Source organism: Corvus kubaryi, unplaced genomic scaffold, assembly GCF_017639235.1.
Source record: "Corvus kubaryi isolate FWS band 111438036 unplaced genomic scaffold, C.kubaryi_AGA036_p1.0 37308, whole genome shotgun sequence".
Taxonomy (NCBI): domain Eukaryota; kingdom Metazoa; phylum Chordata; class Aves; order Passeriformes; family Corvidae; genus Corvus; species Corvus kubaryi.
In genome coordinates, this window is record NW_024581096.1 from 5,474,460 (window position 1) to 5,489,338 (window position 14,879).

The 14,879-nt window shown below is 42.8% G+C and overlaps 1 protein-coding gene across 10 annotated transcripts in view; it reads right to left on the minus strand.

The window, feature by feature from the left end:
- GPBP1 (GC-rich promoter binding protein 1) overlaps positions 1 to 3,167 on the minus strand; it is a 37,953-nt gene extending 34,786 nt beyond the window's left edge. For 2 of the 10 annotated variants that reach the window (XR_006016116.1, XM_042028317.1), the window contains exons 1-3: positions 2,442 to 3,132; positions 1,269 to 2,313; positions 283 to 350 (exon numbers count right to left, since the gene is read on the minus strand). The gene's annotated coding sequence lies outside the window, so the exon portion shown is untranslated. The other 8 variants (XM_042028311.1, XM_042028309.1, XM_042028312.1 and 5 more) reach the window with 8 other exon arrangements.
- Positions 3,168 to 14,879: the final 11,712 nt, after the last annotated feature.

Genomic DNA, 14,879 nt, shown 5'->3' on the forward strand with positions numbered 1-14,879 from the left:
ATGCTTAACTACACTTTTTCTACAAGGTTTTAACACAAGCAATCTTCCCAAATATCTTTGCACTGCCCTTAGAGAAAACCTTTTTTTTCATTCACTACTACTAATACTTCAGTATCGCAGAAGCTCTCAAAAATATTTTAAAAGGTGACAACTGAGGTAAATGTGTAACCTCTACCAGACGCTCAGTTTAAAGTCTATCCAATAATGCTTTAATTATTTAAAGCCTTATGAATCATCAAGGTGGGGTAGGGGATAGAGAACTTCAGTAAAATTACCACTGACTTCTGAATTAAGTTGCTCTGTCCATCTTAATTTTCTTTGAGGCAGTAGCAGTTCAGCTGAATGCAAACCTACAAAAAATATTATAAACACATTAATTCCAAAATTAAAAAATATTTAATCACTGTGGGAGGAAGGAAACTACAATACATCTAAAAATAACAAGGAAGATTAGCCAGTTCACCACGAGATTTCATTTCAAATCCTTCAAAGGAAACAAGGTTTTTTTATGGTGCTATACTTGCACACCAGTCAGACTAACTCATTCCCATTACAGAATAAAAAATACACTGAAGCCAATCTTAAAGTATCAACACAGAAAAAAGCTAGCCTGCATAAGCAGCAAAATAACTTTTGGTAAAAAAACCTCTGGCTTTCATAAGTGACAAAGAATAGTGGAAAGCAAAAAAAAAAAAAAAAAGAGTAAAAAAATCTCTATAGTGTTACTGCTCTGATGCTGCAAACACACCTAACACAAATGGAAGGACTGAAACATGCAAGCTATCCAGAAGACTTGGTCAAAAGGATGTAACAATAACTGCTGAGACTAGAACATCAACATGAAGGCTAAATTTCTTATAGATTTAGTCTAAATGCATCTACTTTTTTCTTATGGATTTAGTCTAGGTGTTATCTACTTCTTAGTCGCCCATAAAAATCACACTCTCACCTACACATTTTTTCTTGTACCTGTATTCTTCAAATTCTTAAGGAATTATTTCATTAATTATAAAGACCAGCAAGTAAAAATTAACAAGCTTCAATATTCAACATTCTCAAAAAAACAAAAACAAAAAAACCAAAACAAACAAACCAAACAACCCCCCCCAAAACAAAACAAAAAAACAAAAAAAAACCAAAAACCACCAACAACGAAAAAACCACAACAACAAAAGAACCTCTAGTCAGTAAAAATTACTGGTTTAACTGTCCTACTGATAAAATGTTTTTTCAAGAGTAAATTGATTTATGAACACTACAACACTTACCTAATCCAAGAGGACTGCACAAGGTGTTAGGTACTGCGTGATTTATATTTTTCCAGTTTGTTTTCCTTGAGATAATATCCCGAGTTCCCCTTGATACTACATTCGTAGCAGTTTGACATAGATTTGACCTCACAGAAATCAGCTAACCATCCTTCTTGCTTACAGATCCTGCAAGGCTATTTACAAAGTCTGCCAAATGTCCGTCCTAAAAACCTTTTCTTTTCTCTGACAGCTTCTTCTCTTGTCTATTCCATGTAGATATCACTATACGCAACATCAGTTCCAGGTGAAATAAATACAGGTTTTAGACCACAGACTGTGAAGGCAAAACCCCAAATTTCACATATGAACTGTAGAACATTTCCTACCTTCTGGCAGCACAGGCAACTGTAAACAACAGTTATCTGGATACTGCCATACTGCCTATAGGCAACAACATTTTTAAACAAAAATATTAAATAAAATATAAAAGGATAAACAAACATCTATTAAATTCTTCATTTAGAAAATAGGTCTTATTGCAAAGTGAGAGAAGACTATGCCAGAAAATCTAAAAAATAAAATAAGGGAGGAAAAACAATCTGCCATGAAACTTTTCAGCAATGCCTCCAGAGTGACTCAGGCCACATTTAACCTGTAGCCAGTTAACAAAACTGGTTACGCCTCTGACTCAGACAAAATGCTGCTGAGAAGAAAAAGGATATCTAAAAAGAGGAAAGCACTTCATTTTGGCAGCTGAAGTATTCAGAACTTAATAAATTTAGCCATGTATCCATGCCATGTGGACAAAAGAATCCAAGGGTGATGTGCTCGACACTGCTAGAAGAAAAAACCTCAAGACTTTTTCAATTCTCTTCTCAGATGTCTGATTGTTTCAGAGGCCTTTTCAGGACGAAGCACGCACAAGTAATCCCAGAGTAGTGGCTGATATTTCTTCTCCTTCAGAGGAAGCAGCTGCTGCAGGTCAGTTTTCACCTTTTTTCTTCTCTGCGAGCTGAAGCAAAAAGCTGCAAACATCCAGGACTGACTCTGTCGTTCAAGCCACCTACGGTAAAAAAAAAAAACAAAAAACACAGAAAAATCAGTTTTCCCTTATGAAATCTGTACTGGCGCTAGACAAACACAAAACAAAACCGAAAAACCTGAATCTTAAAACCAGAAACTAGCAGAAACCTGGATCCTAAAGAGCAAACACGGATGCAGTCAGGGAGCCGAGCCCGAGAACGGAAGCCTCGGTTACACCTCCACTCACATCCCGGAGAGGGCGGCAGGAACGCTTGACGGAGGACGCAGCCTATCAGCGAAAACCTTCCCCTGCCTCTCAATCCCGAGAGAAAGAGAGGGCGGGAGCGAGGGGAGACAGGGAGTGGGGGCTGGGGGGAAAGAGAAGCAGAAAAAACAGGGAAAGAAAGGGTCATTTCTCGTTTTATTGGTAAAGGTGAACAGATCTGCAGAAGGCACCCGGGCGGGAAGCGCTGAGCTGGGCCAGCGAGCCGCCGGTGAAGCTCCAGCGCGACCTTTCCCGGCGTGTACGGACAGACAGACCCCGCTGCCGGGGTGTGCGGACACACAAACCGCCCGCTCCGGGGTGTGCAGGCACACAGAACCCCGGCTCTCGGCTCACACGGCCTCCGCCGGGCGCTCGTCCTCTGCCCTCCCGGGAGCCGCCCCGCTCCCGCCACCGGGAGCACCTCCCCCTGCCGTCCTCGAGGGCGGTCCGGGCAGCACGGCGCGGGAGGGAGAGCGGCAGCCCGGCTGCTCCGTGTCTGCTCCGTGCTCGTTCCCGAGAGTGTCCTGGGGGTATCCCGAGTGTCCCCCCCAGGGACGCCCCGGCGGCCGCCGCCTCACGCGCGTGCACGCGCACGCACACGCACGCACGCACCCCACGCACACGCGCCGCGCGCTCGCCCCGCTCTATCAAAATGGCGCTGCTCCGCGCCGCAGTGCTCCCCGCGCGCGCGCGCGCACGCGCAAGCTTCGCGAGAGCCCCCGCGCGGGAGCCCGGGAGGGGCGGGAGGGGCTCCCCGGCACCGCCCCCGCCGTGACGTCACGGGAACCATCCCGAACGTTCCGCGCGGGACTGGGAATCCCCAGCGCGCGCCCCGCCCCCACGGCGGGAGACCCCGGCGCCGCCGTAATTAACCGTGCAGTGGCGCAGCCCCGCCTGCGCCCGCGGAAAGAGCGCCGAAGCGGTGCCGGCACGGGGCACCCACACCGAGACACGGGCTCGGGCCGCGGGTCCGTCGGACCGGCCCGGGTGGGCGCCGCGGGACCCCGGCTGGAAGGTCCGTCCGCCGCGTATGTGGGTGGGAGCGCCCGCCCAGCGCGGCCCGACGCCAGCCTGCTGTGTGCCGGTGAGGTCCCCGCCGGCCGAGGAGGCGGGGTGCGGCGGGCACCGGCAAGCGCAGAGCCCTCGCCGTGCCCGGAGCTGCGGACAGAGCCGGCGCTGGGCCGAGCGCCGCCCGCGCCCGCAGCGCGGTTTAATCGCGGCACCGGCGGGGGCCGAGGCCAGTAAGAACCAATAACCACCAGTTAATCAAACCAAATATCAGTATCTTCTCTAAATGGATGGAAACGGCTTCGGTGTACAAGAGCACGAGTGGAAATGCTCAGGTGTTCCGCGCAGTTACTCCGCGCGTGCAGTTTTGAGAGAAACGTGACGGGTAGATTCTTAGTGCCTGGGATCTGACTGTTTAAATTGGGGGTTTGCAGTTTTGAAATCCTGTTACCAACGCAACTAAAATTGTTTTTTTCAATTGATGAGGTAAAAATTAAACTTAGAAAATTGTATTTAGATATCGTTAGAAAGAATGCTGGCAAGTGTTTGTAGCCCCTGCATTTGATTCTAGATTTTCTTCGGCAGTTTCTTTCCCAAGTTTTAAGTTGTTGTATATTGTGAGATTATGCACTCACTTTTGGCAAAAATTGTCTCAAGCTGTAGAATTCTTTTTTTAAAAATGCATTTTATAGGCTTGTAGATGTGGCCAAAGTAAACTATTTTTCATAACTTAATAGAAATCACTAGAAAGTAACAATTACCAGAAAATTTACTAAAAATCAACAGCTGAGAAAATAAAGTAGAAAAAGCACATGCTAATTTCATCTTTAAACTGACAGAAGCTCTGAAACAGCTCTGAAACAATTATGGTTACATTAATCTTCAGCTGAACTCTGAGCAGTTAAACCCCAGTTCTGATTTCTGACACCAGCAGTGTTTTTCTAGGTTCTCATCACAATCTTGACTGCAGTGACATCTCCTTTCTCCTCATTCTTGAAACTGTTTGTCCTTTTATTTGCCTGTGCTGCAGAAGCAAGGATTCCCAGGCAGGGTGCGAGAGCATTCCCTGTGCCCCTTGATTATTTGCACAGCCTGATGCCAAACCTGAAACTGTGAACAGGAAACACCTGGCCCAGCTATGAACCAACAACCCAGCACTTGGCCTTGATGAACCTCGCACCACTGGCCTCAGCCCATTAATCCATCCTGTCCAGAACCGTCTGCAGAGCCTTCCTGCACTTCTGCAGATCAATACTCCCACCCAGCTTGTTGTTGTCTGCAACACTGAGGATACACACTCAATCCACTCATCCAGATCATTGATAAAGATATTAAACGGAAGTGCCCCCAGTACTGAGCCCCGGCGAAACCTACCCGTGACCGGCCACCAGCTGGATGTAACTGCACTCTCCAACAAACTCTGGGCTCAGCCATCCCGACAGTTTTTATGCAGTGAAGAGTGCACCTGTCCAAGACATGGGCTGCCAACATTTCCAGGAGAATGGCATTGGAGACAGTACCAGAGTTTTTACTAACGTCCATGTAGACAACATACACAACCTTTCCTTCATCCACTAAGCAAGTCACCTGGTCATAGAAAAAGATCAGGTTGGCCAAGCAGGACCTACTTTTTATGACACCATGCTGGGTGGGCCTGATCCCTTGGCTGTCCTGCACGTGCCATATGATTGCACTATCACACTCAAGATGATGTGTTCCACAGCCTTGGCAGGCACCAACTTCAGGCCTGTAGCTCCCCAGAACATCCTTCCAAACCTTATTGTAGATGGGTGTCACATTGGCCAACCTCCACTCAAGTCAACTGAGACCTTCCTGGTTAGTCAGGGCTGTTGGTAAATGATGGAGAGTGGCTTGGTGAGCTCTTCCACCAGCTCCCTCAGTATCCTTGGGTGGATTCCATCTAGCTCTCTACTTTGGAGTGTCTAAGCAGGCCACCATCTAACTTCTGGATTAAAGGGGCTCTATTCTGCTCCTTGTCCCTGTCTACCAACTCAGAGGGCTGGTTGCTTTTATAATAACTGTCTTCTTGTTAAAGGTTGAGGCGAAGAAGGAATTAAGTACCTCAGCCTTTTTCTCATCCCTCAGCCTTTTTCTCATCCATGATTACCATGTTCCCGTCTGCATCCAATAAGGTATGGAGATTTTCCTTGGTCCTCCTTTTGTTGTTATTTTTTTTATAAAAACTCTTTTAATTGTCTTTTACAGGAGTAGCCAGATTAAGTTCTAGCTGAGCTTTTGCCTAATTTTCAGTCTACGTGACCTAATAACATCCTTGTACACTTCCCGAGTTGCTTTCTTCCAAAGGTCATAAAATCTCTTTTTTACCCTGAGTTCCAGGAAAAGCTCCCTATTCAGCCAGGCCAGTCTTCTTTCCCTGCCCTGGCTCATCTTTCGGCAAATAGGGATGGGCTGCTCTTGTGCCTCTAAGATTTCCTTCTTAAAGTATGTCCAGCCTTCCTGGTTCCCTTTGTTATTATGGACTGTTCTACAAGGGACTCTCTGAACCACTGTCCTGAACAGGCCAAAGTTTGCCCTCTGATAGGCCAAGGCAGAAGTTTTGTTGATGCCCTCTCTTCTTTCACCAAGAATTGAAACCTCTCATTTTGTGAGAGCTCTCACTATGCCCAAGACAGCCTCTGACCATCACATCAGCCCCAGTTCTTCTCTATTCACAAACAGCAGGTGCAGTGAGGTCTTCCTTTGCTGGCTCACACACATAATCTGTGTGAGGAAATTGTCTTCCACACACTCCAGGAACCTAGAATTCCTCCTCTCTACTGGGCTGAGTTTCCAGCAGAGATCCAGCAATTTAAAGTAAAGCCTCCCACGTAACAAGGGCCAGTGATCATGAGACATCTGCCAGTTGCTTGTAGAATGCTTTGTCTTCCTCTTCGTCCTGGTTGGGTGATCTTAAAAAGGCTCCCACCAGGATATCTGCCTTGTTGGCCATCCCCTTGATTCCTACCCATCAGGACTCAAACTTATGTGTCACTATCCTTGAGCTCTATACTCGAGTATAGAGTTCATCCTTGAACTCTGTACTATAGTTGAAATACTCCCTACTATACAAAGACACCCCACCACCTCTCCTTCCTCACCTAATGGGATGAAGTATGAGACCAAAAATGTATTTTGACAGGCACTTGAAATGTGCTTTCATTTCTAGTAATAGAATACAAGATACTATACATGAGTATAGTACACACTTACGTTGTTAATTAAGCAAATACTATAGAAAAATACAGAAACATAATTCATTCCCTACTATTACACATTTTTGTGTCACTCCAGAAGATGTACAAAACACTTTAACTTTTTTTAAAAAACCCAGTGTGCCCAACATACAACCAATCTGAACCAAAGGATCAGGCAGAAAGCCAAAATTAAAATTTTCGTATAATAGGTTTATTGATTAATTGATTAATACAGATTTGATCCAGAAAACTTCTGATGCAGTGAGCCCACTATCTAAAAACTAGAAAGCAAATGGCCACCTAATGCTAACAATAAAAAGCTCAACTTTAATATATGTTCTTATCAGCAAATGATTATTTGTATAATCAGCTCCCAAACACAGAATTCCTCAGTACAAACACAGTTCTAATGATTACTCCTTACTGCAAAGTTTTAAATATCTTTCAGCTGCATGTTCACTTACATTTTAAGTAGCAAAATTAGAAGAATGGAAGCAGTATAGTCATTATCATTTGCAATAACATGATGAACACTAGTATAAAGTGTCTGGGCTTGTCTATTTTTATGTATTATCCCTTCCAGGAAAGGAAGGTAAGATGACTTTGCCAATTTATTCAGGATTTCAGTGGGTCTGTCTACATAAATAAGACAATGGAATTTGACTGTACTAAATGTTTGGCCATTATTATTATTTGCATTGTATTATGTATAACCTCCAGTTACTTGATTTTTCAAGAGGTCTGGGCATCTCTGCATCCAATGCATTTAATACAATAAGCAAGTACAAGACAGATCTGGGAATTGAAACGTAAGTGCTTGTTGACGCCTTATTTTCTGAAGAACTTTTATATTAAAATTACCGCTGATTTTGACAGGAGCAGAATTTTGGGCAAAGGCTTCAATAAAGCTGTAGTTAACAGTCCATATTTTGAAGTAATACCCAGTACAAATTTTGAATGATACATAAGTATAAATTTGACCTATAGTATTGATCATTTTACCTCTCTCAAGATAATGGCTGTTCCTACCTCAAATAATCTTTATCTTGGTGACACTAGTGAAAAGCCAGCACAAGAACTGGGAGGCCATGCTTTTGTTTATGCTGATTAGAGACAGAAACTCTTTTGGAACCAAGCTTTTAGAAGAGCAGCTTCTCCATTTCAAGTTTTTCACATATACTGTGACTGAAAATAGTCCGACTAGTAGTTTTCTCTCCTTTAACAGTAAAAGCATCCATCTCCAATAACACATTCCGTAAACACTGTGGACTATTAAGCTAAGGGCTACTTGAAGCCAATTGAATGGTTTATCTCCATTATGTAGTATTCCTTCCTTGTCATGAGAGATAGTAAATAGAGGTTAAAAGGGTGCAAGTGTTTTCCAAATATGTCCCAGATGAATGCTGCCTACATTACATTTCTTCTGTTGAAGGATAAAGTCATGGTATACACCTTCTGCAAAATATTACACATCTGAATTCTAAATGTACTCAACTTCTGCCACCCATGAAGTAACAGCAAGTGAATATGCACTGTTTTAAATTAAAAAAAAAAACCTTAGAATAGTAACTGTGAATGACAAGAAACTGTTTAGATGAAAATAAATTATATTGAAGGAATTATGAACTAAACATTCAATACCAAGTGACTAATTTTCCCAAGATGCTTGTCTTTATCCTGCTCTTTTCTCTATGAAGTAAAATTCCTGTGTTTTCCCTAAAATTCACCTTTCTAACTTGTGAACTTCGAGCATATTAAATTTGAAATAAGGAGACCAGATTACTAGAATGATATCAGGATCTTGCACATACCTAAATATAAGCAGATCTCAATTTAAAGCCATTTTGTTTCATAGCGAATTCTATTTCCTTTAGCCCTTTTTTCTTTAAAAATCTGTATCGGCACCAATTTGTGCCATTTTGTTTATTGCTGCCATTTTTTAATGACTAGATTAATTTAGAAACTTTGTACATCCATGTGAAGTTAAGAAAACCATTTTTGTAAGGATTTTCTGCAAGTTTTGCCCATCAATGTACATAGTACTAAGTTTTTTGAAAGTATGTGTATCTTTGTGAACTTTTTGAAAGACAGTGGTGATACTTTCTGTGAACTTGGTCATTTAGGGTCCTGAGGGAGCTGGCAGAAGAGCTCGCTAAGGTGTTCTCTATCATTTATTATCAATCCTAGCTAACTCGGTAGGTCCCAGTTGACTGGAGGTTGCCAAATGTGACACTCATCCACAAAAAGGGCCAGAAGAAGGATCCAGGGAACTACAGGCCTCTCAGCCTGACCTTGGTCCCCAGCAAGGTCATGGAACAGCTCATCGGAAGTGTCATCACACAATGCACACAGGACCGCCAAGGGATCAGGCCAGCACAGGTCTAGGAAAGACAGGTCCTGCCTGAGGAACACCAAGTTGGGAGGTGTTCAAGAAATACTGGAAGTGGAACTTTGCTCTAATTGAGAAGGTGGTGATCAGTCAGAGGTTGGACCCTACAATTTCAGAGTTTTTTTCCAGCATAAAGGATTCTGTTATTCTGTAATTATTACAAATTGGCTCAAAAGAAATAGGCAAAACACCCTCAAAACACAAGTACTGGGCCTGCTGTTTAGGAAGTATTCCTCTCCACTTCTCCCAAAACAAAGATATTACACTACAGTAATGTTGCCAGAAAGGCTAATAGCATATCTTTAATAAGTAAAGGCAAGTTTCTTGAAAATATTTTTTGAATTATGATGGCTATTGTGTATGCATTTGAAATATTTTGAGAGACATCAAAAAGCACAAGGGGTTTTTTCCTTCATAATGTGTGACACAACTGCCAGTGTTATAAAATGAAAATATCCAATTGCAGTGTGCAATACTGAGGAGAATCTGTTTCTCATTAGGCTCTTAATTGTTTATAATTGAATTACATACCTACCCTTTCATTAAAAACTTCCTCCTTGACCAACAGAGGAGGTACTCGATAGTCTTTTTTCTTTGCATAGCTGAGTAAAAATTATTTTCAGTTATATTGCAAGGGCAGTCCCATTTCAGTATGAAGACAATCAGAAAGATGCTTTCTCTAAGCAAGAAGACCTTCCTGGGAAAGGAAGGTGCTTTTACTGGAACATAAGACTCATTCCCTTCACACCAGGGTTATCCATCCCATAGGTGTTAAAACCTAAGGAAGGCTGAAGGTTGCAGCCTAAGGTATATCCCTGACAGGAAGCCTTCCTTAGAAGACCTCTGTAAAAATCTCCTAAATTAAAGTATTCACATTATACCATCTCTTGTGTACATCTCTTGTGTAATTAACAGTGCTGTCATTATTTGCATGTGTAAGTCATATATCTGTAAATCTGGATAAAACATCTTGCTATAAATCTGCTGATTTTTGTAAGCTTCACCAAAAGTAAGCCTCTTTGCTCACTACTAAAATTGTTGTTGTTTATTGTTGGTTTTTGCTATTGTTATTATTTTTATTATTAAATCCTTTCCATAGTCACAGACATTTCAGTGTCCTGTGCTCTGCAGCAATCAGGTGCCTAAGAGGCTAGGGGAGCATGGCCAGGAGACCTGACCCGAACTGGCCAAAGGGATATTCCATACACAGACCGACATGGCCAGGGTGTGAACTGGGGGGAGCTGGCTGGGAGGGACTGATTGTTGGTGCAGGATGACAGGCTGGGCATCTGTCACTGGGTGGTGAGCAACTGCATTTGAGCATCTCTTGCCTTTCTGGGGTTTTATTCCTCTCTCTCTTTCATTATTATTGTTGTTTCATTATTATTGTTGATGATGAAGATGTTATTGTTATAATTAGTATTATTATATTTTATTTTGTTTCAATTATTAAACTGTTCTTATCTCAATCCACAAGTTTACCTTTTTTTTCTGACTTTTCTCCCTACCTGGGGAAAGTAAGCAGGCAGTTGCACAGTACTTAGATGCCAACTGGGTTAAACCATGACAAACAACTGGGGGATTTTAAAATTTACTCTGCACATCCATTCTCTGTTGAAATAAAATCCTCAAATCGATGGCATCTGCACAACAAGAAATGTGATTAAGAGTAGTAAGTGATATGCCTAATACACAGAGGGGGTTCCTTTCATCCTGCCATCCCAAAGCTCAAATATAGATTGGTGGGAGATAGTGCCTTGTATTTTTATAATGTTTTCTTTTCCAGTGAGTTGAATAGTGCTGTGACATGGTCATCCTTGACATCAAACTAGTAGGATGGCTCCTGTGTGCTTCATGACCAGCAGCCTTCCTTCTCATTACCCTTCAGGTTACTGTGTTCAGCTGTCCACCTACAACAGGTGGTCTCTGGCAGAAGCAGAGGTATGTGCAGTTCTGTGCTTCTTGGTCATTTTAATGTCAAGCAAACATTCCTGAGCATATTTAATTTACTAGCACAGATACATCCAAAAGGTCTAAGACCAGCTTGATTTGCTGAACAAGCAGGCTTTGCTTTTTCTTATGCCTGCTTAGAAAGGGCTATTCGAGGCCATTACTCTAGGGCTTTGGGCAACCATTTGCTGGAAGACTGCAGACTGAAGTGAAAAAGTACTATCACACTGACACCACCCAGATGCTAATTAAGACTCCAAACATGCTTATGGTAATCTCTGATCATCACGTGTCTGTTAGACATGTCCATGACAGCACACACGAAGAAGCAAAAGACTAAATTTTATCCTTTTTAAGATTGAAGGAGAAAAAATTGCTATAGATCAAGAGATTTTTTCTAGAGCTTCTTCCCTCTTTATCTTACAACTCCCCATCTATAACTGTTCAGCTTCATTGCATTATTGGGTTTTTTGTTTCAGGTTTTTTTAATTAATTATAGTTGCTTCCACTTTCTTTACTATTTCAATCAAATGAAACTTTTTTTTTAATCTGAGATTAAGTCAGATGATAAAATATAGCCAAAACATATATATAATGTATCATCCTCCATAACTTCGTAAAGTATAGTTTAGGCAGATTTTTGTCCCATCTTCTTGATTCCAATTCAAGAGATAAGACACCTTGAAATACAGAACTCCATGGGTTTTTATATGCATGGTAGCTATGGAAAACTGCATCTGCATTGATGCAATTATTTTATTTGCTCTGTATATGCATTGGTATATTTTGTTCTGCCATGTCTAATTCTGAGTCCTTGTAAAATGGAAACAGCAATCTCACCTTGCCTTTCTGTTCAGGGAGGCAAGGCAGAGGGCAGAAAAACACTTGAGAAAGCACTGGGCTCCAGAGGAGGCAAGGCAGAGGGCAGAAAAACACTTGAGAAAGCACTGGGCTGCAGAGGAAGCTCCACACCAATGCCATACCAGACTCCACCAAAGTACAAGGTTTTGTTTCCAAGCTACACACCAGCATTTCAGGTTCTCACCCCTGTTCCTGGAGAAAAATTGAGAAAGCAGTAGTGCAATCACATCCCTGTTTCTTTCCATTTCCATTAAAAACAATTTTAGCCCAGTAACTTCACCATCCTCACTTTTTCTCTTGATCTGCACTCAGTAAAAACCACTGGGAGGTAAAACATCTTGTAACAGCATAGAATGTAATTGCATTATAGATATTGCTATTGCAATCCAACCCCCACTGTGATACAGGATCATAGCAGCTCCTTTCAATCTTCAAGATCCAGATCGTCTCTTTTTTTTTTTTAGGTATTGGAGTATGCAAATATTTATACATCTTTCTGTATAGTTACAATTTCCAAGTACAAAACTCAGTCAAAATTCTTTTCATTGTTATGCTTTATAATCCAGTAATTTTTATTTTCCTTCCAGCCCCCTGTCCACAGCTATGAGCACTAGTTTTTCCAGAATACTTGCTGCAACTTATATGGCAGCACTCGAGTATGTGTCATGATCTGCTGTGATAGAGCTATGAGTTCACACTATCAAAGACAACTGAATTATAATTAAAAACTCGGTTCTAAATCTGATAAAATATTTTAAGTAGCAAATTAACGATAGATTTTTCTGTAAAATTGCACACAACTGAAAAGCTTAATCATATTAAACAGTCAAATGACTCTGAAGTAAACTACTTCAGGAGTTATGAAATAGGTACTTGCATCCAAATTGAGGGCAATTCCTATTAATAAAATGTATATAGTAGCAAATATGTACTTCCCTGAATTGATTTTTTTTTTCCTGCTGCATTTTCTGTGCTATTTTATTGATAAGATGAACAGGTCTGTGTATGTGTTACACATTCTGCGTTCATGAGAAGCTATTTGCATTATCCAGCCTGAGGCTTCAAGAGAATAAAGACCTGAATTTGTTGTATTTGGAGGGAACAAAACTTAGAAAGGCTAAGTAGCTAGCACTAGTGGATTATAATGGTATTCTGGATCAGTCAGAGCTGGAAAAGATTAAATCTGCTTTCTTAATTTTTGAGTGGAAAGGATTGACTCTTTCTTCTTAATGTTTTAGTATGTGCAGTGTGCCCTGACATAGCCCATCTGTCTGTCGCTGACCATTTTTACCAGATAACTTTGAAAAAACACAAAGGCTGATCAGGCAAACAGGTTGAGGTACTGATGAAGCTACCAGTGACTGTGACAACTTTCCTAAAAAATGTGTTTCTGCAAAGACTTGCAATTTTTATGTTGCCAGCATTTTACCCCAGGTACATTGACAGCAGTATGACTGCATTGTAGCTGCTGTGTAGTTTGAAGGCTTACAGACACTTTGAGTACTGGAATTATATTAGACTCAGCAGTGCCCCACGACACAATTTAATTTACTCTGTTTCTCAGAGCAACAGGTCTGAGAATTAATTGACCATTAGAACTCTCCTTCTCAAGCACCTAAACTAGCTTGAGATCTCTACACTGTCTGAAAACCCAATTTAGGATGCATCCAAAGGAGCCATTCACTTTGTGTGCAGCCTTGATGCCCCATGTGGGACACAGCCTGGGGCACTACTGCCTGTGAGTGTTGCTGTGACACACATCACCCCTCTAGCAGAGCAATATTTAATATAAAAAGTATGGCCATTGAAATTGTGGCCAGAAGCAGAAACCTGTGAATCTAGAATTAGACGGATCAGTCTTTATAGCCTGGGATTAAGGAATCAAGCTAAAACCAGCCCAATCCAACTTAATGTGTAGAGGAACAAAAAATGCCACTAAGAGGCCTGGAAGAGTGTGGCCAGCAGGTCAAGAGAGGTTGATCCTCTCCCTCTACTTGGCCCTGGTGAGGCCACATCTGGAGTACAGTGTCCAGTTCTGGGCTCCTCAGTTCAAGAAAGACAAGGAGTACCAGAGACAGTCCAGTGGAGGGCAACAAAGATGATGAGGGGTCTGAAGCACCTGTTTTATGAGGAGAGACTACAGGAGCTGGGCCTGTTTGGTCTAGAGAAGCCTGAGAGGACATCTCATTGATGCGTATGAGTACTTCAAAAGCAGGTGCCAACAGGATGGTGCTAGACTCTTTTCAGTGGTGCCCAGCAACAGGATGAGATGCAATGACCATAAATTAAAACAAAAAAGTTCCACCTAAACATGAGGAAGAACTTTACATTGAGGGTGGCAGTGCACTGGAACGGGCTGCCCAGGGAAGTCATGGAGTCTCCCTCTCCTGAGACATTGAACACCCACCTGGATGTGTTCCTGTGGCAGGGGTTTGGACGAGGGGATCTCCTGAGGTCCTTTCCAACCCTAACGATTCTTTGATTTTGTAAAACGGAGTAGATGTAACTTGCACATAACAGACATGGCACGTTTCAGATAAAAACACTGCTAAGTAAATTTTACTTTCTATTTGCCAGAGCAGACAACGCACACCAGAAAAGCTGAAGGCTTCGGAGTTTTGTTTCATGTCCCTGACACTTCGGGCGTGGGGTCAGTGTAACCACCAGCTCTCCTGCACACCAGCACCCGGTACCGAGGTGACGCGGCCGGGTCCGCTCCAGCTCGACACTCCCAGCCCTGGGTGTCCGAGTCACCCGGTCCCGGCCGGCCCCGAGTGCCCCGCTGGCTGCCCCAGCAGCAGCCCCGCTGGTAAGGGCGGGCGCCCTCTCCGGGCGGGGCCGGGCCGGGGCGGGCCGAGCGCCGTCGCCGGCCGGGGCGGCGCCGCCAGAGGAGGGTCCCGGCGGGTCCCGGTGCTCCC